This window comes from Castor canadensis, chromosome 10 (assembly GCF_047511655.1).
Source record: "Castor canadensis chromosome 10, mCasCan1.hap1v2, whole genome shotgun sequence".
Classification (NCBI taxonomy): domain Eukaryota; kingdom Metazoa; phylum Chordata; class Mammalia; order Rodentia; family Castoridae; genus Castor; species Castor canadensis.
Window position 1 is genome coordinate 141,540,646 of NC_133395.1, and position 23,163 is coordinate 141,563,808.

General features: G+C 48.9%; 1 protein-coding gene across 3 annotated transcripts in view; it reads right to left on the minus strand.

Annotated features, from left to right (window-relative positions):
- The window catches only part of Atp2b2 (ATPase plasma membrane Ca2+ transporting 2), a 333,232-nt gene that overhangs the window by 253,840 nt on the left and 56,229 nt on the right, over window positions 1–23,163 (minus strand). For 2 of the 3 annotated variants that reach the window (XM_074044411.1, XM_074044412.1), the window contains exon 2: window positions 7,983–8,028. The gene's annotated coding sequence lies outside the window, so the exon portion shown is untranslated. Of the gene's footprint in view, window positions 1–7,982; window positions 8,033–23,163 lie in introns of those variants that run through there. The other variant, XM_074044415.1, reaches the window with a different exon arrangement.

A 23,163-nucleotide genomic window follows, 5' to 3' on the forward strand; every position in this document is an offset into this window, starting at 1 on the left:
TCACTGGATCACTAACGTCATCTCATCAAGCCCTGTGACTTTCCATATGATCTGTGCACTGGTCTCTCCCTGAGCTCTGGACAGGTAGGCCCACCTGCCCACCCCCACCCCTACTTTGACATTTAATGAATGCCCTGAAGCCCACATGTCCAAATGGGTCCACATTCCTGAAACCAACACTTCTGCGACTCTTAGCAAATGGCACCAGCATCACCCTGATGTACAAGAAAGAGTTGGACTGACTTTTGTCCCCAAATCCTGGGAGAAAAGGCTAAATTCCTGGAATTTCCCAGGTGATAAAATTGTCTTTGTGGGCTTGGGGTGTAGCACAGTGGTAGAATACTTTGGAGGCCCTGAGTTCAACCCCCAATATCTGGGGGGAAAGTGTCTTTGCTCTTTATGAGTCCCTTACATCACAGTTAAGTTTATTTGGACAGACCCCCAAGAGTTAGGATGGAATTCAGCCAGAAAGACTAGCCATGGGGTTAGTTGAACTACCCAACATTTTATGGGGGTAGGGCTGGAGACTGAGTTCAAGCTCATGGACAATGCTTCAATCCACCAGGTTTAGGTCATGAAACTCTAAAAACTCGGAACATAAAAACTCCGTGGAGTTTCTGGTCGGAGAACACACCAATGTCTGGGAGAGCCAGCAATGTGCTCTGACTCATGGGGAAACTGCATTCAGGACCCTATCAGGTCTGTGAGTCTCATCAGTGGCCAGTCCTGATTTGCCCTTGATAATAAAACCATAATGGAAAAGATACTTTCTTGAGTTCTACGAGATGTTCCAGTTCATTATCCCACCAGCAGAGGTTGTGGGAACTCCAGAATTTGTCAGAAGTTTGGGTAGCTTGGGGACACCACTTGTGACTGGCATCTAAGTGGGGACAGTGTTACTGGAGATTTCACTGTGCCCTCGAACTTGAGGGATCTGTGCTAGTTCCTAGTGGTTATTGCTAGAAATGAATTGTAAGATACCAGTTGGTGTCAGTATACCCCAAGAATCACCTTTGAGCTTCCCTTTCTCTTTTCTCTCACAATCAGTAGTTCAACCTTCACATCTGATTAGTTCAACCTTCACATCTGATCAGACATGGCCACTTTTCACTTACACTGTCCTGCTGCAGGGCTCATTGCTCCCCTGCTTGGATCTGGCACCTGGCCTGCCTCTTGATTCCCACTGCCAGCCACTCCTCTGCTCTCTCTCTTTGGCATCCTGGCTTCCTTCATGTTCTCCAGATACCCCGTGCTTCACCCAGTCTTTTGCCTGAAATGTTTTCCAGGTCCTCATTACTCTTCATTACAGTGCAGAAGGTCACCTCATCAGAGAAGCCTTCTCTGACACCTTACATAAAAACAACTGGCCTTTCCTTTCCCCATGCAGCACCTGGCTTTATTCTTCATGATAGCCCTTAGGGCATCTATATGCTTCTTTACTCATCATCCATTCCCCTTAGTAGAAGTGGCTCCCTGGGGGCAGGGAGCTTCTTGAAGGCAGGGCTGTCTTGTCACTGCTGTATTCCCAGTGTTTGGCCCAATCCAGATTTGTTGAATGAATGAGTAAATAAGAGTCTCCAAGACACCAGGCCACCAGTAGGAAAAGCATCCTATAAATGAGCTGGTGCTTTCTAGAACATTTTGCTTTCCAGCTGGTTGTTATAAAGATTTATTTACACAGATGGGGAATAATCACAAAGGAATCACAAAAGGGGCTGTGCAATTTAAACAGTCTGAGCTAAGGGAGAAAACGCTTTGTTAGTAGGTAACCAACAGATGCTGTGAGAGCAAATGGCATAGGAACTTCACCTCAAAAGTTGCTGAGAGATTCAAGACAGAAAGGCAACTGAGAAAAATACACAGGATGTGAAGTCTCATGATGGGTTTTCACTGTGCTTCTCCTATTTCCTGGTGTGGGGCCTTGAGCAGGCTGCAACCCCTGCTGGGTCTCGGTTTTGTTGTCTGTTGGAGAGGGAGAATGATGAGACCTTCCAGCCCAGGTCCCACAGTTCCTGTGAGGTTCTATGGAGGTGGGCCCAGGGTTACTCTTTACTGTGTGCCTCTGCTTACATCTACCAAGCCAGGAAATCCCAGACCTTTGGGAAAGACAAAAAGTACCAGGAGCAAATACATCTCTAGGAATAATGGCCAATTTCCAGCCTCCCAGGATAGTAGCTGAGGGAAGAGATTTTGCTGAATAAAGGGAAATGTGGAAACCAAGTTTCATGCGTCACAGGGCCAAGTTTTCTCAACCAATTGTTCCCTCCATGACTGTAGGATCCTGCACAGCCCCATGTCCTACCCTGTGGTAAGCAAGAAGACTGGAAACACAGAGGTTGGGGGCCACTAGAGGAAAGAGAACAAAGAGATGCTGGTGGGGTCAGAGATGAAAGCAGGAGGACAGCATCACAAGGTCACTGTTGTCAGGAGAGTTTGGACTGTGGGCCAAACACATCAGGAAGCTCCTGTAAGGATACAGTCAGGAAGAGCTGCAAACAGGCTTGTGTCTTTCAAAAACTATTCTGGCCTCTACTGTGGGGTGAGTAGATGGTCAGAGCCAGAAGAGGACAAGGATCACCCAGGAGCCTGAGGCAATGGTCCAGCAAGAAATGGGGTGGTAAGAAATGACAGAAGGAACTAGATCAAGACACAGATAGAAAGGGAAGAGAGTTAAGCAACTCCAGATTTGGACTAGGCAGGGATATTTGCAGATATGTGGGGTGTCTTTGCCAAACTCTAACCCCATACTGAGACCATGAGTCAAACTGCCAGCCCTCAGAGTGGTTCTGACCCACAGTGACCACAGCTGATTGACCACCAGGGCTGGGGAACACCTTAAACCTGTTTAAAGGTCCAGAGGGTAAAGCTTTGGCTCTTCTAAACTCACAACCTCCACCTTCCACAGCCAGCTTGCTGGTTGCTATGGTGATGATGTGGCTTGAATATGAACCCTACAGATTCATGTGCTGGGGGGCTTAGTCTCCAGTGTGGCCATCAGGTTGAGATGTAGAACCTTCAAGATGTGAGGCCTAGAGGAGGTGACTAGGTCATTGGGGTGCTGCCTTGGAAGAGATTAATGTAATTCTTGAAGGACAGGGTTATACTTCCCTGTTATAAAAGAGCAAATTTGGCCTCTGAATCCTCCTGGCTTCCCATCTCTTGCCATATACTCTCTTCTGTACAACACCTTCCTCTGTGATGCCATTCATCACAGGACCCTTACCACAGGTCAAACCTGTGTAGATGCTTGATCTTGGATTTCAGCCTCTAAAACTGTGAGCTGTTCCTCCCTCTCTTCCTCCCTCTCTCCCTCCCTCTCTCCCTCCTTCTCTCCCTCTCTCTTTTCCTTCCATGCTGGGGATGGAACCCAGGGCCCTGCACATGTAAGATGTTAGGCAAGCTCTCTTCGCCTCAGCTATACCCCTAGCCCTCAAATTTCTTTTCCTTATAAAGTATACAACCTCAGATATTTTGTTATAGCAATAGAAAATGATGAATACAATTGCACTATTGCTTAGCTCCATGACTGATTTTATAAATCCAAATCACTTTTGAGTTGATGCTACGAAAAATTACTTTTTATGTTTGAGTTTTAATGTCTAGAGCTCCTTTTAACTGCTTAATTGTTTATGTCTTACTCAATGCTTCTCACCTCAGCCAAAGTGCTTAGTTTCATAATAACATGAATTTGTGCTGGCTGAGTGATTTTGCTCTGACCTTGAGTGGTTCCCCTGGGGTAGATGGGTTCAGTTGGAACAGGCATCCTGTTGCCTTGGGGTCTTGCTGGAGAGGTGGGGCGTCAGCCAGGTGTTGGGGCTTGCTGTGTGATTACATCACACCTCACTGTGATCTCTCAAAGACAGAACAACGGTTCCTCTTCCACCATCTACACTCACCTTCTTTCCTCGACCTTGCTCCATCTCCAAGCTTAGCAATCTATAAAATAAATAGCCACAGTGGCCAGAACAGGGTGTACCTGCAATGAGCTGAATTGTGTCCCCTGGATTCATGTGTTGAAGCCTTGACTGTTAGTACCTCAGTATGTGCCCTGGTTTGAGATGGTTCAGCCTGTGGTTTTTAGATGTTATGCTGGTGCAAAAGTGATACACACTCACTAGAAACTGATTCCAGGTTTGAACTGGGACTTTTTTTGAACTAGACTTATGCAGCACAATCTCTCTGATGACATGGGGCAGAGGGCCAGGACTTGATCTCCAGTCAGCCCCTGGATCATGAGGGAGACAACTGACATTCTACAGGGCACATGTGCTAAGTGAGAATACTCAGCAGGCAAGGTACAATAACACACCTTTGGCTTAACAAGACTTTCAAGTGCTTGTCATGAGTTTATGGGGACATAACTCCATCGCAAGTCAAGGGGCATCTGTGTTTGAAGACACAGGTGATTAAGTTAAAATGAAGTCAGTGAGCATGGGCCCTAATCCAAAATGACTGGTGTCTTTTATATAAGCAGAAAATTGGACAGGGACAAATACCAAAGAAAGGCCATGAGAAGACGCAGGGAGAAGGTGCCATCTGCAATCAAAGGACAGAGTCCTCAGAATAAACTAACCTGCCAACACCTTGATCTTGGCCTTCCAGCCTCTAGAATGTTGAGGAAACAAATCCCCATGGTTTGAGTTACCATTCGTGGCATTTTGTTATCACAGCACCCCAGCACACTAGCACAGCCCCCACTGCCAATGCCCTCTGAACCTCAGCTCTAGGAACAGAAGGAAGACAATGAGCTGGACATGGACACTGGCTTTGGGCAAATGTTTTGAGAAAAAGAACAGTTTAAAATGAAAAGCAGCAGCATAAGCTTTTTTTTATATAGTAGAGTGACAAAAATGTCTACCTGTACAATTCAGTGGGGGCAGAGACATTTTTCTTAACTATAACTACTCTCTATATAACTACTTTATGGACACATAAAGGGACAAAGAAGAAAATAAGTCACCATTAGCCTCCCATACCTCTGTATCTGTTGCACCAATTCTCTCTCTCTCTCCTCTCCTTTCCTCCCTTTTACCCCCCTTTTTACTTTGCTTACCTTTTTTTTCTTTACAGTACTGGGATTTGAACTCACATCCTCAAACTTGCTAGGCAGGCACTCTACCACTTGAGTCATGCTCCCAGCCTTTTTTGCTTTGCGTTTTTTTCAGATAGGGTCTCTCTTTTGCCTAGGGCGGGCCTTGGGCCAAGATCCTCCTTTCTCCACCTCCCAAGTAGCTGGGATTATAGGCCTGAGTCACCAATCCTAGCTTGTTGATTTGTTTTTTTCCTACATATTCACAAAAATACAGCTAGGATTAATTTTGGCAAATTGCCTTTTCCTTAACACCGAAATATAAAGATTTCCCCTATGTTATTAAAAATTCATCTCAAATATCATAATGGCTGTCTGGAACCTTCTGTGTCTACATGTGACACAGTGAGAGCTCCAATCCTGTTGCTGTTGAGCATTCATGTTGCTTTCTATTTTTAACTAAAACAAATAACGTGATAAACATCCTTGTGGATAAATCTTTGTACACATCTCGGGCAATTTCCTTGGGGCAGATTTCCTAGAAGTGGAATTACTAGTCAGATACATTACATTTTGAAAGAGGAAATTTACAAGTTCTTTAAAACTCTCTGGTCAGTTACAACACTTTCAGGAGTGCAGCAAGTTCTGACCACACATTAAAAGCTTCCCAGGGTCTGTGTTATAACTTTAGACATCTTCCAAAAAAGAAAAGGAAGAAAGAGAAAACTTGGGTTAGCTGTTCATAGTCAGCACAAGAAAGTGACACCCATCCTAACATGAAGGGACCCTTAGCTGAGAACCCTAGGAAGGGAAGGCAGTGACCTGGCTGTATTACATCACTCTGGAGTAGGGACCTGTTTACAGACGGAGAAACTGAAGTGCAAAGAAGTAGTCATTTACTTGCTCAAGGAAACACAACTTGTGGGAATGAAGCAGTCAGGGTAAAATTCAGTTCTTCTGGGCTCCAAAGACCAAGGCCTCAGCCATTACCCACAGTGCCCTGGGGCAGAGTCTGAGGGTGCTGCTCTCCACCCAGGCACAAGCAGCTGGGTGGGACAGCTCCAGGACGCTCCCGATGAGCCCTGGTGGCCTGCCCTGCCTTCCCACTGTACCCACACAGTGAAGCTCTGGTGTGAGGGACTGGGAGGACTAGGGCTGCCAAGCACTCTGATCCTTGCCAGGCTACAGCCAACACGAGCACCCATCCTAGGCTGACCCAACTAGAACTGCCAAGCGGTGTGACAGCCCGGAGAAGGGTGCACTAGTAAATAAAAGGGTCCTGTAAATAAAAGCACAAAGAGAGACAAAACACCCCAAAACATGCTTGTGGCAAGAAGAGGTGAAATTGGTTTTCCAGTCTTTTAAAAGTGTGAGGTTGTGCTCATGGGGACGCAGTAGGAAAGTCAAGGCCTTTGAAGTTGGGTAGACCTGGATTCCAGTTCTACGTCCTACCTGTTATGTGACCTTGGCAAGTCATTTTACCTCTCCAAGCCTCAGTATCCCCACCTGCAGAATGGAATAACCATTGTACCTTGAACTGACATAGGAGATTCTTGCCACATCCTCTCATCCAGGTGCATGAGAGGAACTCAGCAAATACCAGGTCCCACTCAGCTGAGTACCTATGGATCCCAGAAGTGAAGAAGGAGAGACCACCCTGCCTTGGAGTTGCTGAGTGCACACAAGAAGGGGTAACAATATCTAAAGCAGTGAGCACTGCAGCAGAGGCAACACACCACTCCAAGCTGTTTTCAGGAAAGTGATCACAATTTAAGTCTGTAGAATATTAGAGAAGGAGGTGTGTGCCTTCCCCACTACAGCTTTCTACTTGGAGCTGCCTGTGTCCCAGCTCTCAAAGCCTGCCACCTGCTGGGGCGAAGCTGGCCGACCTCTGCAACCTGCAACACACAGGATTGCCTGTGGGGTTCTAGGTCACGTGGAGAGCATTTGGAAAAAATACGAATGTAACATGTTTATTACAGAAAACTCAGAAAACATAAACTGCCCCAATCTCTCTCTTAACTTAAAATAGCCACACTAACCCACAGGTGATGATGCTCTGGTGGAAGCTTTCACAGCTTCTTCCTCTGACCCCAAAGAGTGACATAAATGGAGGTGACTGAGGTGCTGACCCACTGGTCAAGGAGGAGGATGGGAAGGTGCCCCTCCTATCAAACGCCCTGGAGCAACTGCTGCTTCTGCCTGGGAGTGAAGCCAGGTGCCCACACCCATCCCAGGGAAGGAAGGTGCCAGGGAAGCATCAGGTACTGGCTTGTCCCTGAGGAGTCCCAAGGCAGCCCCCCAGGCAGAGGGGCTGCGGCTCCAAACCTTTGTTTGTAAACAGATGCTTTTTAGCCTCAGGCACATTTTCCCAGGGTGGTAAGGATTGCAGGCTAGCTCACAGAGCCTCACTCACTCTGAGCAGTCACTGTGTTCCCAGGAATGTCCTCTGCATGCTGCTCTCAAGCTGACCAGTGCCCTGTCAGCCCCCCTTCGCAAGTCCTCCCCTCAAAACAAACCACCTCAGAGGGCTGACCTCAGCGAGATAACAATGGAGATATAATCTGCAGTTCGAATGACCATCAGGATGGACAGGCAACCATGCTCACATACTGCTCTTGTTTTAAAGAGACATTTCCCAGCTCACCTTTCTTTTGGTAGAATATTGTAACAAGGTAAAGCAGTAACAGGTCAGCTGTGGGGTGTGTGTGGCGGGGGAGGTGGACAGGAAAGGTGGAGTCACAGTAGGAAATAAGCCCAAAGTGCAGCTTTCAGACCTGCATCCAGCTCCCTGCTCCAGGCTTTGGGAAGTGGCTGAGGAGGTCAACTACATAGAGAGGTGGTGTGCAAACTGGCAGCTTTCCACTAAAGACTGTTCTGCACCAAGCATTCACACAGTGTTGGCAGGACTCTAGAGTCCCCCAGATGACCCAGGGTCTCGGCTTTCACTCACCTGTCTCCTTGGTTGCTCTCAGTCCACGCTCTAAGTGTGGGGACCCCTAGGAGAAGACAAGATAAGAAAGGTATGTCAGGGGACCTTGTATTTTCCATGTCCCAGGCTGGTAGTCAGGGATTGGGATCTGGCTGATGCTGTTTACAATTTCATATTTGAATCAGTCCTGGTATTTGGAAACAGGGATTTCATGTAAAAGTCATGTTAGAGTTCACAGCCCCTGCCACTGTGTGCCCTGTGCCCTGCAGGGCCAGATGCTTCCCTTTCAGGAACTCCCTCCCACCTCCCTTCCTCTCTCCCATCTAGATCTGGAAACCTTGACCTCTGACCTGTCCCCCAGAGAGATTTGGGAGAGGGGGATGGGATGAGCCAACTCAGAGACACAGAGCCTGGCTCTGGAAATTGCGCTGGTTGGAGTCCCAGGGGCACCACATCTTTTGAGAATTCTTGACAGAAGTGTGGGTGGGAACAGGCAAATCTCTCAGGGTGGCACTGTTCCCTGGGACAAACACAAGTGGGGACTCCTTTCTTGGCACCCCTAGACTTAATGGGGTGGGAGGTGGAATGGGTTCCAGACCCAGGCATGGAGAAGACCCCAACAGCAGTTGTCCTCTACAGTAGGAATTCAGCCAAGCCAAGGTAATCTTGAAGGAAGGAGCTGGGAGACGAAATACCTTAACAACCCCCTACCCTATATCCTGCCAGAGCTTCCCACTTAGCCAAACCAAATTGTGAAGGGCTCTATGACACAGCCACCCTATGCCACCCCCCTGGGGTACATGACAAAGAAAGGCAGAGAACAGATCTCTGGGGCAAATGGCAGATATCTGGCCAAGAGGATGAGAGGAACCTCTCCCCATGCTTATTCCCCTACAGGAATCCCTTACCCCCAAGTCCAGCATCAGAAGCTGGGTTCCACCCCAATCCCTGTGAATTGTCACTGGTGCTTGTTGTCCACCCTTTCTGAGTCTCTGCTCTGCTCAGCTGGCCAAGCCCTCGTCTTCTACTGTGCCCCACCAGTGTACCCTCCAGTGCCCCACCTCCCACATCCACCTGGCACCTGGAGCCCTACAGGCCCTGATCTTCCTGCCACTGCACACCTTTCAAGTTCCTTTTACTCAGAGTCACATCGTCCCTTTCCTGGAAAAGCAGCCTAGCCTGAGTTCACTGAGATCCGGGAGCAGAGTTGCAGGGAACTTGCGACCTCACTGCCAACACAGCCATCCAGGGCTGAAGCAGGCTTCCCACAAGTGCCCCTCCCAAGTCTCTTCCAGGGAAAAACCCAAACCCCACAATAGGCAGCCATGTACAGGCTGCACAGAACCCAGAGGTGCAAGTGGTCATCTCTCTGGCACCTGCCTTTTACGGGTGGGGAAACTGAGGTTAGGATGAGGGTGGGGCTTGCCATGGCTACACAGCCAGAAGTAGCAGAGCAGTCAGGAGTCTGTTTGCCTGCTGAGCTACCCCTCCCTCCTGGCCAGGGACAGTGGGGTCAGACTTGCATTGCTCAAGAGTGACCTGACCAGTGAGGCCAGCCGAGAGGGACTCCTTTCACTGTCCTGGGCTGCACCCTTGCCCCAGTTTGCTACTTCCTCCCCATTCTGCGTGGCAGGTGCTGTGGTTGCTCCTGTGTTTCAGAGCAGGAAGCTGGGCCCAGAGAAGTTAAATAATGGGCCCAGACTCACACAGCAGCCGGGCCCTGGAGCAGAGGCTGTGATGTCCTCAAGCAACCACACCGCAGCCAGCACCGGTCATGTGCTCTCCCTGTGCAGGTCCTGCGCTGGGGCCCCACTTGTGAGCATCCAAGTTTCACTGGGAGAAGCGGGAGACGGGGCCATTTAGAAACCTGCTAACCATTTTGCTGCACACGCTCCCTTTAAAATAAAAATACATTTGAATTTTTAACTGATACATAATGACTGTACATGTTTATGGGGTGCAGCGTGATGTTTCAATACATCTGTGTCGTGTGTGGTGTTCTGATCTGGATCATTAGCACGTCACCCCTCTGACAGTTATCATTTCTTCCTGTTGGGAACATTCAAAATGCTCTCTGCTAGCTATCTGGAGATATGTAATTAGCTGTTGTCAGCCAGTTCTACTACTGTGGTTCAGAATATTTAGGTGCTACTCCCCTATTTTACTGTATCCTGTACCCATCAACCATTCTCTCTCCTCTCCCCCACAGCCCTCAGCCCCAGTCTCTACTAGATATTATTCCACTCTCTACAGCTGTGAAGCTAACTCTTTTAGTTTCTGCATGTAAGTGAGAACATGCAGTGTTTTGTCTCTCAGTGCCTGGCTTACTTCACACAACAAAATGTTCTCCCCTTCCATCCCCATTGCCACTACTGACAGGATTGCATTCTTTTTTATGGTTGAATAATATTCCATGCACACCTTCCTCTTCTGACTCTCAGCCCATATGGAGCAGAAAGCTTGGAAACAGCCACCTACCCAGTACTTTTCTTGTGATGTTCCAGGCGCTGTTGGGCCCACCTGCTGCTAGCCAAGGCCCTGAGTACATGGAGACAGTAGTGTCATTCCTAGGCTGTGGGCAGCCAGGTCTGTCTCACTGGTGGTGCCCTGTCTTCTCCAGGGAGGACCACTGGGATGAAAGAGTGACGAGCGATCTGTCTGCACTGGTGAGTTTTTAATTATGGAAGAAAGGACGCCCCAGACCTCAGCCTAATCCAGAGCTCTGGGGAGGACAGTTCTTGGGTGTCATCACTGTTAAAGTTTCGTCCAGGATGACAGCAGCCACAAACCTAAGCTTTTCTGTCCACAAAGACAGCAAAGGCTGCGATGGGAGCAGTTGGTGTGAACATCCCCTATGGACGTAGCATAGAAGGTTCTGGAGGAAGGTCGGGGGGAGGATGTCCCAGTGCAGGGCAGTGGGGCTAGAAGGCTGAAGCTGTTGCAGCTGTCAGTCTATGCTTCTTGCCCTTCTAAATTGCAGGTGATCACACCTGTTACCCTGATCCTCTTACAGTCAACAAGCTGAGACAGGTGCCTCAGAGCACAGTCCCAGCTCAGGTTTGACCCCAGCCTTGTAGAGATCAGGCTTGGGGTCAGGAGCAGGGCCAGTTAGGGCCACTGCCCCCAAGAAGCGGGACACCTGTGGGATTAGCCAAACTAGGGTGGGTAGACTTGAATCCTGACCCCACTATTTACTGGCCGATGTTCCTAAGCAAGTTTCCCCATCCAAGCCTCAGTGTTCTTCACGCAATAGGGACCGAAACAGCAGGTAAGTGAGAGGCAAGCCGTGTGGAGGTGCTCAGTACTGTCCCCATGTGGAGGGAACGTTCCAAAGAGGAATAAGCTTCCAAATGGGGACCTCACATAGACCAAACTCAAAACCAGCGGGCAAAGAGTGGAGTCAGGGTAAAAGGTACCACAAAGCAGCCAGGCAGGGCACTGGGGCAGGTGGGGAGGGGCACTGAGTCCTGGCAGTGTCAATCAGGAGAGGCTTCATGGGAGAGGGGACCTGGAAGATATCCCTCCCAGGACTTTGATCCTTCATAAGCTCAGGGGTCAACCTCCTTAGTGGGGACTTCCTCCACCCCGAAGTCCCCCTGAGAAAACTAGGAGGCAATGAGGGGCTAGTGCACAACTGGCTCTCTGCAATACTTTTAAGTTAAGTAGTGGTCATGAGTCACTGTCTCCCTGAGACCCAGGCTTTTCAGTCTCCTCCAGGAATTGTCCCAGAAATGCTTTGGTCCATGCAAATCCTTTTTATCTCAAGGGCAAAGGCATGTGTGAGCCCTAGTCTTTTGAGAAGCTCTCTGAACCAGAAACCACGGGCAAAAAATATTTGGGAACTGTTTTACATTGTACCTCTGTTTTCCTTCTGTTGATTTCACGAGGTAATGAACACATGAACGTTCTGACATGTCCTGTAACACACAACAAACTTAGTTTTGTTTGACTCAGTCTTTCTCATACCAATGTGACTTGGGAAACTTTTTTGGAATAAACTAGCATTCCTCAGGCCACACTTTGGGAAATGGCGGCTTCACAGATGTCTCAGGCACCTTTCTACTGTGTCATTTGGTGGTTCAATAAGAATCTGGGGTATGGAATTTCACTCTCTCTAGGTAACTTTTCCAAAATGTCTTTGCTTCATTTCTGACCAAAATGTGAGGATGCCCTCTACCCACTGTCAGGTCAGATGTGGTGTCTGGCTCTCCATCACAAGAATCTCTGCATTCCAATGGGGGGAGGGGTCCTCTGCAGTGGACCAGATGCTCAGGGCATGCACAGGCATGGGTGTGGCCTAGGTGTGACAAGCTCAGTGCCTGAAACACACAGCAGGACAGCAACTCTAAATAACTTACAGCGTCTCCTGACCTTGTTTATCAAATATCACCCTTGGAGGAATGGATGAATGAAGGAATGGATTGAAAGACCTATGTGAAACCCTGCAGCTATTAACTAGAGGGAAAATGCACTTTCTAAGACACAGCGCAAAGCTGGGTTTTAATGACCCCCTCCATTCTCTGGCTGGTATACTCCAATGTGGGATGGGGACTGGAAGTGCATTCCCTCCCCTCCACCAACACACACACCTGGCACTGGCCTGGAGCCAAGGCCAGAGAAGAAAGTGGGCTTCTCTGTGTCCTTAACAGTTGGCAGCAGCTTCAAATATCCTTCTGAAATCTGAGCCCAAAATGGAGCATTGTTTCGGGTAAGGAATACTGTTGATACCAGTGTTGCCGCCCAAGACACAGCAGCTCCAGAGCTCAGGGTGGGGACATGGCGCCCATTCCTGAGCCTCTGGTTCTGCAGACACCTGCCCACCAGGGGAGTGAAGAGTCAGTGGGGCACTTTGGCATCAGCAGAGCAAGAGATGCATTTCTTCTTCTAATTACACTCCATGTCACACAGACATTCAGAAAGATCACACCCTGGGCACCCTACGCTGTCATGGGCTCTGGGGACAATGGTCAAGGGCAAGGGGTGGTGGAGTCGGGGGTAGGAGACTCTTGTGGCCGAGGCGTAATTAGAAAGGGTCAGGGCCTCTGGGATGGATGGGCTGCACCTGCTGCCTGCTCAGCTCCTGGATAGAACGGCTTCAATTTCCATATTGGTTTCCCTCCTTTGACAGGATTTGGTGCGGACACCCCTTGGTTTGAGTTACAGAATCAGCTCCAGATTCTGGCCCCTCGGCTTCTGGGAGGCTTGGAGCATGGAGAGAGGTGTCAGGAGGGCCAGGTCAGGTGCATCCAGAAGGCTCAGCAGAAAATGGCCAGGTCAGTACCCAAGTAGCGACTGGGGCAATAGTGGTGGCCCCGCACTCAGGTGCTCAAGGGTGTCCCCATCCCCATTGCCACCCAGGGATGGGGTGGCACACACTGCAGAAGCCTCTCTGAGGAGGAAGTCTTGCTTTAGAGCGAGCGTGCGTAGGATGAGTGCCCTTCCCAGTGCTTGTGAGCATCTCTGTTCCCAGGGAGAGCAGCTGCCATTGTTACAGCACTGTCTATCCAAGACTCAGCAACACCTGTGGTCTGCCTTCTGTTTTCTCAAGTTTTTTAAATGCTTACTTTCTATTTATGAGAGCGGAAACCATTTTTGTCCACTTGTGGTAGTGATAAAGTTTTGTTCTAAAATAAGTTTATGTTGGTTTTAAAAAGTGAGCTCATTTGAATGAAAACATGATCTGAGCTGCGGGTATGGAGGAGGTTGGTGAATGACTGAAGTCTGGGAAACTGTCATCTAGTGTGAGCTCCCCACAGCTCAGATGGGCACACTGAGTCCCAGAGGAGAGAGTTCCTGCCTGAGCACACACAGTCAGGATGAAGAACGAGGGGCGGGGACTGCACTCTTTCTCCTCGGTGTCTCTTGTGAACCAAGCTATAGTTGCCTCCTTTAGTGTGGCCCTCACAGTGCAGGGAAAATGTGGACTTCTAAGCATGCCGCCTCCATGATTCTGCAGGCTCCGTAGAGCCTGTCACAGAGTTGACACTCAGTGACAGCTGTGAAAGGACAAATGGATAGATAACTGGATAGATGGAGAGGCAGATGGAGAGAGAAAGGGATGGGTAGATGGATGTATGGATGCATGGATGGGCGGACAGGACTTTGTGATGAGCAGTCTGGTCTCATGGAGTTTATGGTCTGAGGATCATTTAGCAAATGGTCCCTCAAGTAAGTGTGAAAGTCACCAGAGACAGTTCTGTAAAGGAGAAAGGTAGTGTAGACTTGGGGCTACATTGTTGGGCCACTTTGTCCTGAGGCAGGACAGTGACTTGAGCTGACACCTAATGTAAGCAGGTAAAGGTGTGAGGGGCAGTGGTGGGTGGATATGGGGACAGGAGAGGGGTGTTTGACAGGTTCAAAGGCCTATGGCAGGAGTACATGTGAGGACCTGAGAAGCAACCCATGTGGCTGGAGCAGAAAGCAAAGGTCAGTGTGGTATCTGATGAAGCTGGAGACATGCACAGGAGCCAGGCTTTGGGCTTTCTCCTGAGAAAAAAAATGGGAGGCCACTAAGGATATAAACTAGAAGGGGAGGGGCTGCAGTGTGGAGAGTGGATGCAGGAGACCGGAGGGAAGCTGGGAGCAATGAGGTATCCATGCTGCTGTCCAGCATGACACAACAGTGACCCAGGCTGGGTGGTGGCCGCAGAGTGGACAGCAGCCAGGAGGAGTCCTTATGGTTCCTCTGCAAATCTTACCATGCAGGGAAGCGAGACCTGTGGAGCCCTCCCTGGCCTCCTCTACCCCTCTCAGCGCTGTCTCTTAAGGCCTAAAGCTCAACCACAGCCCTACTGACGAGGACGATTCTCCTCCTCTTGAGGCCCGGGCCTCAGGGCAGGATGGCAGCATGAGGAGGACATCATACAGCCAGGTGATGACATTTACAATCCAGTCCACAGGCTGGATGCTTACAATCTCTATCATATTAGATCCTCACAACCCCAACCTCTTCCCTAACTCCCTTTTGAAGTATAAAAAAAGCAATCATAGTAACTATTGTGGTTTACTTGGTTCTCATTATTCAAGGTAGTCCTCTTCCATAAAATCATTGTGAACACTAAACTCGTGAATACAGAACAACTGCTCCCAGGAAGCCTCTGATCACCCCATTTTCATCAACCAATCAATAGATAACTTTATTTTATGCACCTGATGCTTAATGATACTATTTACTACTTATTGTTGATTTGTTGCTATACTTTGGGTCTTGAATGTTCCACTGGCACTACTGGGAGGTGGTAGAATTTTTAGGAAGTAGGGCCTAGTAGGAGGAAGTGAGGTCAGTGGGACCATGCCCTTGAAGGTGATATTGGGATTCCAGCCCCTTTCTGTCTCTCCTTGCCTCCTGGCTGCCATGAGGTGAGTAGGCCTCCTATGCCATGTGTTCCCACCAGGCCTGAAGCAACAGAACGGAATGACTATGGGCTAAAACCAAAATCATGAGCCAAAATAAACATTTCTTCTTTTTAAGTGGATTTTCTCAGGTATTTTGGCATAGTGATAGAGACCTGACTAACACATTCATTAACACTGGACTCACAGCCAAGAGAATCAGAACTCCTGCCTGAACAAAGCAACTTCCACACAAGGATTTTCTCCAAAAGTTATGTCACAGGCCTTCTTGGTTGGGCACTACACCATAGCACTTCAGCACTATGCTTGGGACCTGTTTTAAACAGCTAAATCACAAAAGGAATGCAAAAATGTGAAAATCATGGTTCCCATAGATAACCAAAAGCACACTTGTTTGTGGTGCGATATGTCTGACTCAGAGTTTTCACTGTGCACTAGCCCACGAGGGGCTAGGGAGACCTGGGTTACAAATAATTTTATCAAGCAGGTGAATTTGAAAATGTGGCCTCTGTCCAGCATAGGGATGACTGTACTGTGGTGTGTTTGTCGACATGGCCAATTTCCATTGAGGGCCTCCGTGTGGCATGTGCCCCTCTCCAGGGCTGGGAAGTCCACAGAGCTGCTCTGAGGATTTCAGCTGCTGAGCACATAGGACGTGCCAGGCTTTGTGCTGCCTGCCACATGCATTGTATCCCTGGTCCCCACCACCCAGGGGTAGGGACTGTTACTACTAGGGCATAAGGTGGAGAGGTTTGGCCACAGGTCGAGGACACCATGGCTGGAAAAGCTGCTGAGCAGGGGACAGGACTCAGGCTTCCTCCAGTGTCCCATTCCCTACCCTAAGCCTCACCTGCACGTCTTCCTTCTAAACAGTGTTTTCATACCAAATTTCTTTAAAACCCTGTTTATTTTCTACTTCCTGCCAAGTAAGCAGTTCAGCTCACAAACTATATTAATCCCTGGCATAAATTCTTTTAAACAAAATATTGCCAAGCAACGCAAAAGCAGAAATCCTCTTACAAACCCCATGGGTATGGATGCTGTGCATAGAGGGAAGGCTGAGCCTCAAGCACAGACTCCAGGCAGTGCTGGGGGATACCATCAGGCCTAGGAACAGACTGACCGTTCACCCATAGGGCTTCAAATTAGGGGCTCTGCTCTTGGCCTGTTGGTTTGATGGAGTCTTGGGTCCTCAGACAGCAGAGGGCAACCCCTCCATGCAGACTGCTTCAGTGGTAACGCAACTCAGGGACCCTGACTTTTTAGCTTCCTCAGGCCTGGCTCCCTCATCTGTGAAACATTTCGGGGCAGTGATTGTTATTAATACCATCATTTGCATTTAATGCTTTATAGCTATCGTTGACTCCACTCTTCTCCAGTTGAGAGGCAGGTGGTGAGATCAGCCCAGTTTCCAGAAGAGGAAAGTGAGATGGGTGGAGAGGGGAATCACACAGCCACACAAGCCAAACTGGGATTCAAACCTATGCCTCTTGTCTCACAGAGGCACAGTTTGTTGACTGCTCCCTCAAGGAGAGAAAGAATGAATGGCTTCATCCTCCAAGCACGTCAATTCCAAACTGGAAATGTGTTTCGGCATGCGTCGAGCAGCCGAAGTTTGAGCACAGATAAGACCCCAGCTTGGTTTGGGTCCTGGAACAGGTGACAACTCTAAGTGCCTTGGTTTCCTCATTTGGGAATCTGCAAAATAGTATCTGGCTCAGGGTGGTATGACAATCAAATGAGTAATTTGCTTAGCACAGGGCCTGGCACTTAGTAATTCTATGTAAATATTTGTTTAGAAATTTTAAAAATCAGGTATAAAACCAGAGAAGGAAGCACTGAGAGAATTTTGTTGTTATGCAAACCTTCCTGTTTCTTAATTCAGCTGAATTCCACATTGATTTGTTGTATGTAGCATCAATTTTATCAGCCAAGTGACGGGCCCATCATTACTGCCTGTAGGAACTTTAGGCAGGGGCACAGCTGCTGCGTAACTCTGCACATACGCCATGCTAGGAATGCTGGGGCCTAGGGAAGTGAAAGGATTTGCTCTAGGTCATTTGTCTGGCATCTAGAAGAGAAGGTGGACTGAGACCTTCATGTGGCACACACAGGAACCCCCAGCTGGGCTAGGAGACTCAGGTCCTGGTCTGCCATGGCTGCTGTTTTGCTGTGTGACTTCAGGAAAATCCTTTCTTCTTCATGCCACACAAGCACTGGGAAGGAGCCATAGCCTCAGTCCAGCCTGTGTGTGGCCTTTTGTTGCTAGCTTGGTCAGAGTTTTAAATATAAAGAATATTTCAAGTAGGGAACTGGGGTTCATGCCTATAATCCTAGCTACTTGGGAGGCTGAGATTGGGAGGCTCGAAGTTTGAGGCCAGTCTGGGCAAATACTTTGTGACACCCCGTCTCCAAAATAACCAGAGCAAAATGGACTGGTGGAATGGCTCAAGTGGTAGAACAACTGCTTTGCAAGTTCAAAGCTCTCAGTTCAACCCCAATCCCACCAAAAAAAAAAAAAAAATTGACATGAAGTGCAGCTTTCTGGATTTTTCTCAAAACAGGGATCCCCATTTCTGGACTCTCACATCTCACAAGATTGACAACTGCCTGGCACTGAGGACGATTAATCCCTTAGAGGGGTCACAGACCCCATGACTCCCCACTGCTGACTCCTTTCTTCACCCAGCGTGTCACCAGCCTGGCCCTGGGGAAGTTGCATTTGCCACCCCCTGGGGTAGGTCCCTGTCCTCTGTGGATGTCAAGAGGGGCTCTACACATTGCTCATCTCTGTCGTGAGGCTCAGTGGGGACAGAGGCCTGGTCTCACTCACACTTGTCGCTCGGGGTCCAGCACAGGGCAGGTGTGTCATAAATCCCTGATGGAATGCTTGAGGCCAAGTGAGCCAGGATGAGGCCAGCTGAGGAATTAGGGGGCCAGGCTTTGAGTCCTGCACTGCCTCAGAAGGACAGGGATGTGTGGCCCCATCACCTCCCCTGGACTTTCTCAAGAGACTGACCCTCAGCTTTCCTGAATGCCAGCCAGATGCCCAGTAGATCCCTGCTTGCCTCTGCTCCTTGGCTTCCTTCCTGGTCTCCCCTCCCCAGCTGGCCAGCTGAAGGGCACAGCACTGTGGAAGGCATCCGAGGACACAAAAGGAGGGAGCAATGTCTTTGTGTAACTTCTGCCGGGTCCTTAGTGACTCTGGCTGAGTCAGAGCTCCCTCAATGAAGAGAAGAAAAAACAAGGACAGGAAGTGGGGGTGGATGGAACCACAGACTTTCTCAGGGACAAGTTAACGAGGCCCCGGCACCCCTGCACCCAGGGCTCTGTGTTCTGAGGACCAGTGGGTCGGGCAGGCATGTCAGAGACACACAGTGGCACACAGTCATACTGAGGTTGGCACAGAGGGAAAGGAGGTAGCCTTCTCCATGTGGCTTCAGGGACCGTTCAGTGGATCCCAGAGCGGGCTGGTCTCGCAGTAGAAAAGGCGGCCTCCTGGCACTCCCAAAGCCTCAAGGTCAATGTCTGCAGGAGTCGGGCAAGTATATCAGGGTACATGGCACTGGCCTCCGTGCAAAAGGTAGTATGGAACAGTGGGGACCACAGGCACTCGGACAGTGCCCAGCTCACCCAGGTTGCCCAGGCTTCTAATTCTGGGAGAAGTCAGAAACCCAGGTGTTCCTCTGGCATCTTGCAACCTGGAGATGTTGGCTATGGTGCCAGCTCAAAGCCCCAGGCAAGAGATTGTCAGGCACAGGTAACTAAGCACAGATCTGCAGACTTAGCCCTAGGACCCCAGGCCTAAGTTAGGGCTTTGGAGAGAAGAATGATGCAGGCATGTCATGAGGAAACAGATCCAAAATGCACGTGCTTTTCCCTCTCCCCTGAGGACATCCTGAAGACGCCAGGACATGACTTTCTGCCTTAAGTGTGTGTGGTAGTGAGGTTCCTCCATCCTGCTGTATGCAAGGGACCCTAGTCCCTCCCTCCCTTGCTAGTGCACTGAGCACCAAGACTGGGGGACAGGGATGGTAAGAGGCGGTGTCCAGGAGGTTCTGCAACAGTATGGCCTGCCTTAGGGGAAAGCTCCACTGCACTTCTCAGGGAACATTTGCACAGGACAGTGACAACATCCACAAATCTTCCATGCAGCCATGCTCCTGCCAGCCAGGACAGCACCCTCTTGGCCACACTCATCAATCCCATAGGCTTTGCACTGACCAGGCAGGTGGCCTCAGCAAATGTTCCCCTGGGGCTTCATGGAACATGACTGGCCTAGCTCAATGTGACCCACCAGCAAGAGCTGTGAAGGCTGTGCTGGGGGTGATATTGAGCATCACCCCCCAGGCCTTTCTGCAGGGCCTCTCAGAGATGTGGCAAGGACAGAGGATCCTGGAGCCACACGAATGGCTGTGCTGGGCCCTGAATCCTACACAAGGGCTCAGAGACACACTGCCCCCAAGCAGCTGGTTACCTCCTATGCATCCAAGCTTCTAAGAGGGAGTAATAGTCTCAGACTGCTGACCCCACGGGGGTCAGGATGTGGACTGGCCTAGCAGTGAAGTGCTGTTTCCATGCAAAGGCCAGTATCTCCTTCTGCAGCCACAAGTGGACTTCCAGCATTGCTCCCTGCTCTTGCCAACAAGGTGACAACCCCACGTCACTCACCCGAGCACTTACTGTCTGTGAGTGCCAGGGAACTGGAGACAGGAATGGGGATGGCAGCAGGCCAGCCAGGACCACATCCCAGGAGCTGCCTAGCTTCTTGTCTCAAGGCTGGTCTGGGAGGACTGGCTTCTGACTTCCACCACCCTCCTAGGCTATAGGGGCTGGGAGATTTAGCTTACCCAGGCCAAGGGTCCAGACACCAAAGGCCTCAGGAGATCAGAAAGAACTTCTAGAAACAGGGATTGTTCTAGAAGGGAAACCTTGTCTGTTCCTTCAGATTTAAATTGCTCACAGAACTTCTACTTCTAGCCAAGAGATTTGTCCCCTCCCAACACACACCTGCAAAATAAAACTGAAAATTGGCAAAATATATGAAACAATAGTTGGTTTCCAAGAACCTGAATATTAGAAGATATGGTCAATGATAAATGACAGATGGAAAACAGAAGAGACAAGGCCAGTGCCTTGGGAGACTTTCCAGGCCATGGGTCAGGTTGGGGCACCCAGGTGAAGTACAGTGGACTTTCTGAGCTGAGAGTCCAGGACAGAGCAGTGGATGAGAGCCCTGAATACTTGCAGAAGGGCCCCCTCAAGTATTCAGCTGAACACTGATGAGGACTGTATGTGAGGAAACTACCCAAAGCAAGGGAAAGAACCATCTGCAAGGTCTAGAGGGAGGAAGGTGTGGTACTCAGACAGGACTGAGAAGAGCACCTATTGCTACCAGCCAGATCAGGAAACTTCAAGATTTGTGGGACACTGAGTCAAATATAGTCACCCCTCAGTATCCACAGAGGATCAACTCTAGGACCCCCACAGATATTAACTGTTATGGTTTGGATATGAAATGCAACCTCTTTCCAAATTCATGGGCTGAAGGTTTGGTCACCAATGCAATGTTCAGAGTTGGGCTTTTGGGAAGTGATTGGATCATGAGAACCCTGACCTAATCAAGGAATTAAGCTATTGATGGGTTTATAATTTGATAGCATCCTTGGGATGCCATGGAAGCTAGAAGATGGGGGCTGGTTGGAGGCAGCACACTCCTGGGGGCATACCCTGAAGAGTATGCCTTGTCCCTTGTTCCTTTCTCTGTTCCTTCTACTTCCTGACTGCCATGAGCTCAGAAGCTTCGCTCCACCATTTGCTCCCTGCCACAGTGTTCTGCCTCACCTTGGGCTCAAAGCAATAGATCCAGTCGACCATGGACTAAAACCTCTGAAACTGAACGTCCTTCCTCCTTTAAGTTGTTTACCTTGGCCATTTTGCCACAGAGGAGAAAAACTGACACAGAAAATTGGTACCATAAGTGGGATTATTACTGTGATTTCTGACTGTGTGGTTCAGAAGCCTTTGGAACTGGTTTGTGGGAGGAAATTGGAAAAGTTTAGAGAAGAGTATTAGAGAAAGCCCAGCATGCTGTAATCAGAGCTTAAGTGGGTGGTTCTGGTGAGAATTCAGAAGACCAGAATGCTGATAGGACACATTAAAGACTATGCTAATGAGGTTTCAGATGAAAATGAGGACTCTACTAGAAATTGGAGTAGAGGCCATTCATTTTACGTTCTGGCAAAGAACTTGTCTACATTTTGTCCATGCCCTGAGACTTTTGGGGAGTCTGAGTTTGAAAGTGATGACCCAATTAATCTGGTGGAGGAAATTTCCAGGCAGCACCGCATTCAGGCTGTGGTGTGGGTATTACCTCTGCTTTTAGTCAGATTTATAGTTGAGAATCAGGAGCAGAAAGCAGAGTAAAAGTACTTGAAAATCTTGCAGTTTGTCCAGGAAAGGAGCATGTTTAAATTTGGGACCAAGGAAAGTGTAGTTGCTGAAGATATTAATGCCATTAAAAACAAGCCAACAAGCTGGGCTTGGTGGTACATGCCTGTAATCCCAGCACTTGTGATCTTCCTAAGGCGGAAGAATCATGAGTATGAGGCCAGCCTAAGCTATATAGCAATATCCTGTCTCAAAAAAGAAAAAGGCCAAGTACCTTGCACAAGAATGATATGAAAGAGGCTTTGAGGACATCTAAGGAACTAGCTAGATCCCACCCATCATGGGTACAAGGGTGTAAAAGTGTAAACTCCTCTGAAAGATTTTGCTGCTCATACAGGGTCACCTAGGAAATTCTTTCCTCAGGATTCATTTCAGTTTGATAAGCTGTCAAGGCACTCAGAGGCCACTGCAGCCATGGTCCAAGGGGGGCCCAGATATTGCTCATACTACAGCAGACCTTGGTATCATCCACACAATGAAGGTTTTACAGGCAGGCAGAGCGTTATTTGGAGGCTTCCACCGAGGTTTCATAGGAAACCCTTGGAGGCAATGGATGGTCAGGATCCCTTCAGAGACCCCCTGAGAGCGTGATTCATGAAGCTATGAGAGTGAAGCCAAAGATGCAATGGAGACCCCAAGGCGTTGCAGATGCAAGGAATGTGAAACATTTGATGAGGGAAGTTGCAGTCAGCAAGCAGAACCAGCCCAAGAAAGAGGCCAACTGTAGCTGGCAAGGCAATACGGGTGGGGTTTCCCAGGCCCTCTGGAGTTCATATCATGCCACACTGTGCTGTTGATGACAGATATGGTGCTACAGGATTTAATGTTTGCCCTGTTGGTTTTTAGTATTTCTTTGGTCCAATCCTTCCTTGGGATTCTCCTATCCAAAGGAGTATTTATTAGATGCCATTGTATCTTGGAAGTATATAGCTTTTTAAGTTTTTTTTAGTTTTTACAGGACTCACAGCTAAGCATCTGCCTGGAATCTTGGAGGAGAATTTGGACTTGAATTTTTGAGAATTCCTAGAACTGTTAGGACTTTGGGGACTCTTACAGATGGGATAAATGCATTTTGTATTATGAGATGGAAATGAGCTAGAAGGAGCTGGAGGCAGAATGCTATGGTTTGGGTATGAAGTGTCTCCCCAAAAGGCTCATGTGCTGAAGACTTGATTCCCAGCTAGTGGTGCTACTGAGTTGTGACTGGATCACAACAGGGCTAATTTCATCAATGGGTTAAACCATTGATGAGTTCATAGCTGAATGGGCTATTAGGAGTGGGGCCTAATTAGAGAAGTACGTCACTGGGTGTGTGCTTTTGAAGTAGGCATCTTATCCTCAGACCATTCCTCGCTCCCACTGTCTGCTTCTCAGTTGCCAGAGGTAAGCAGTTCTGTTC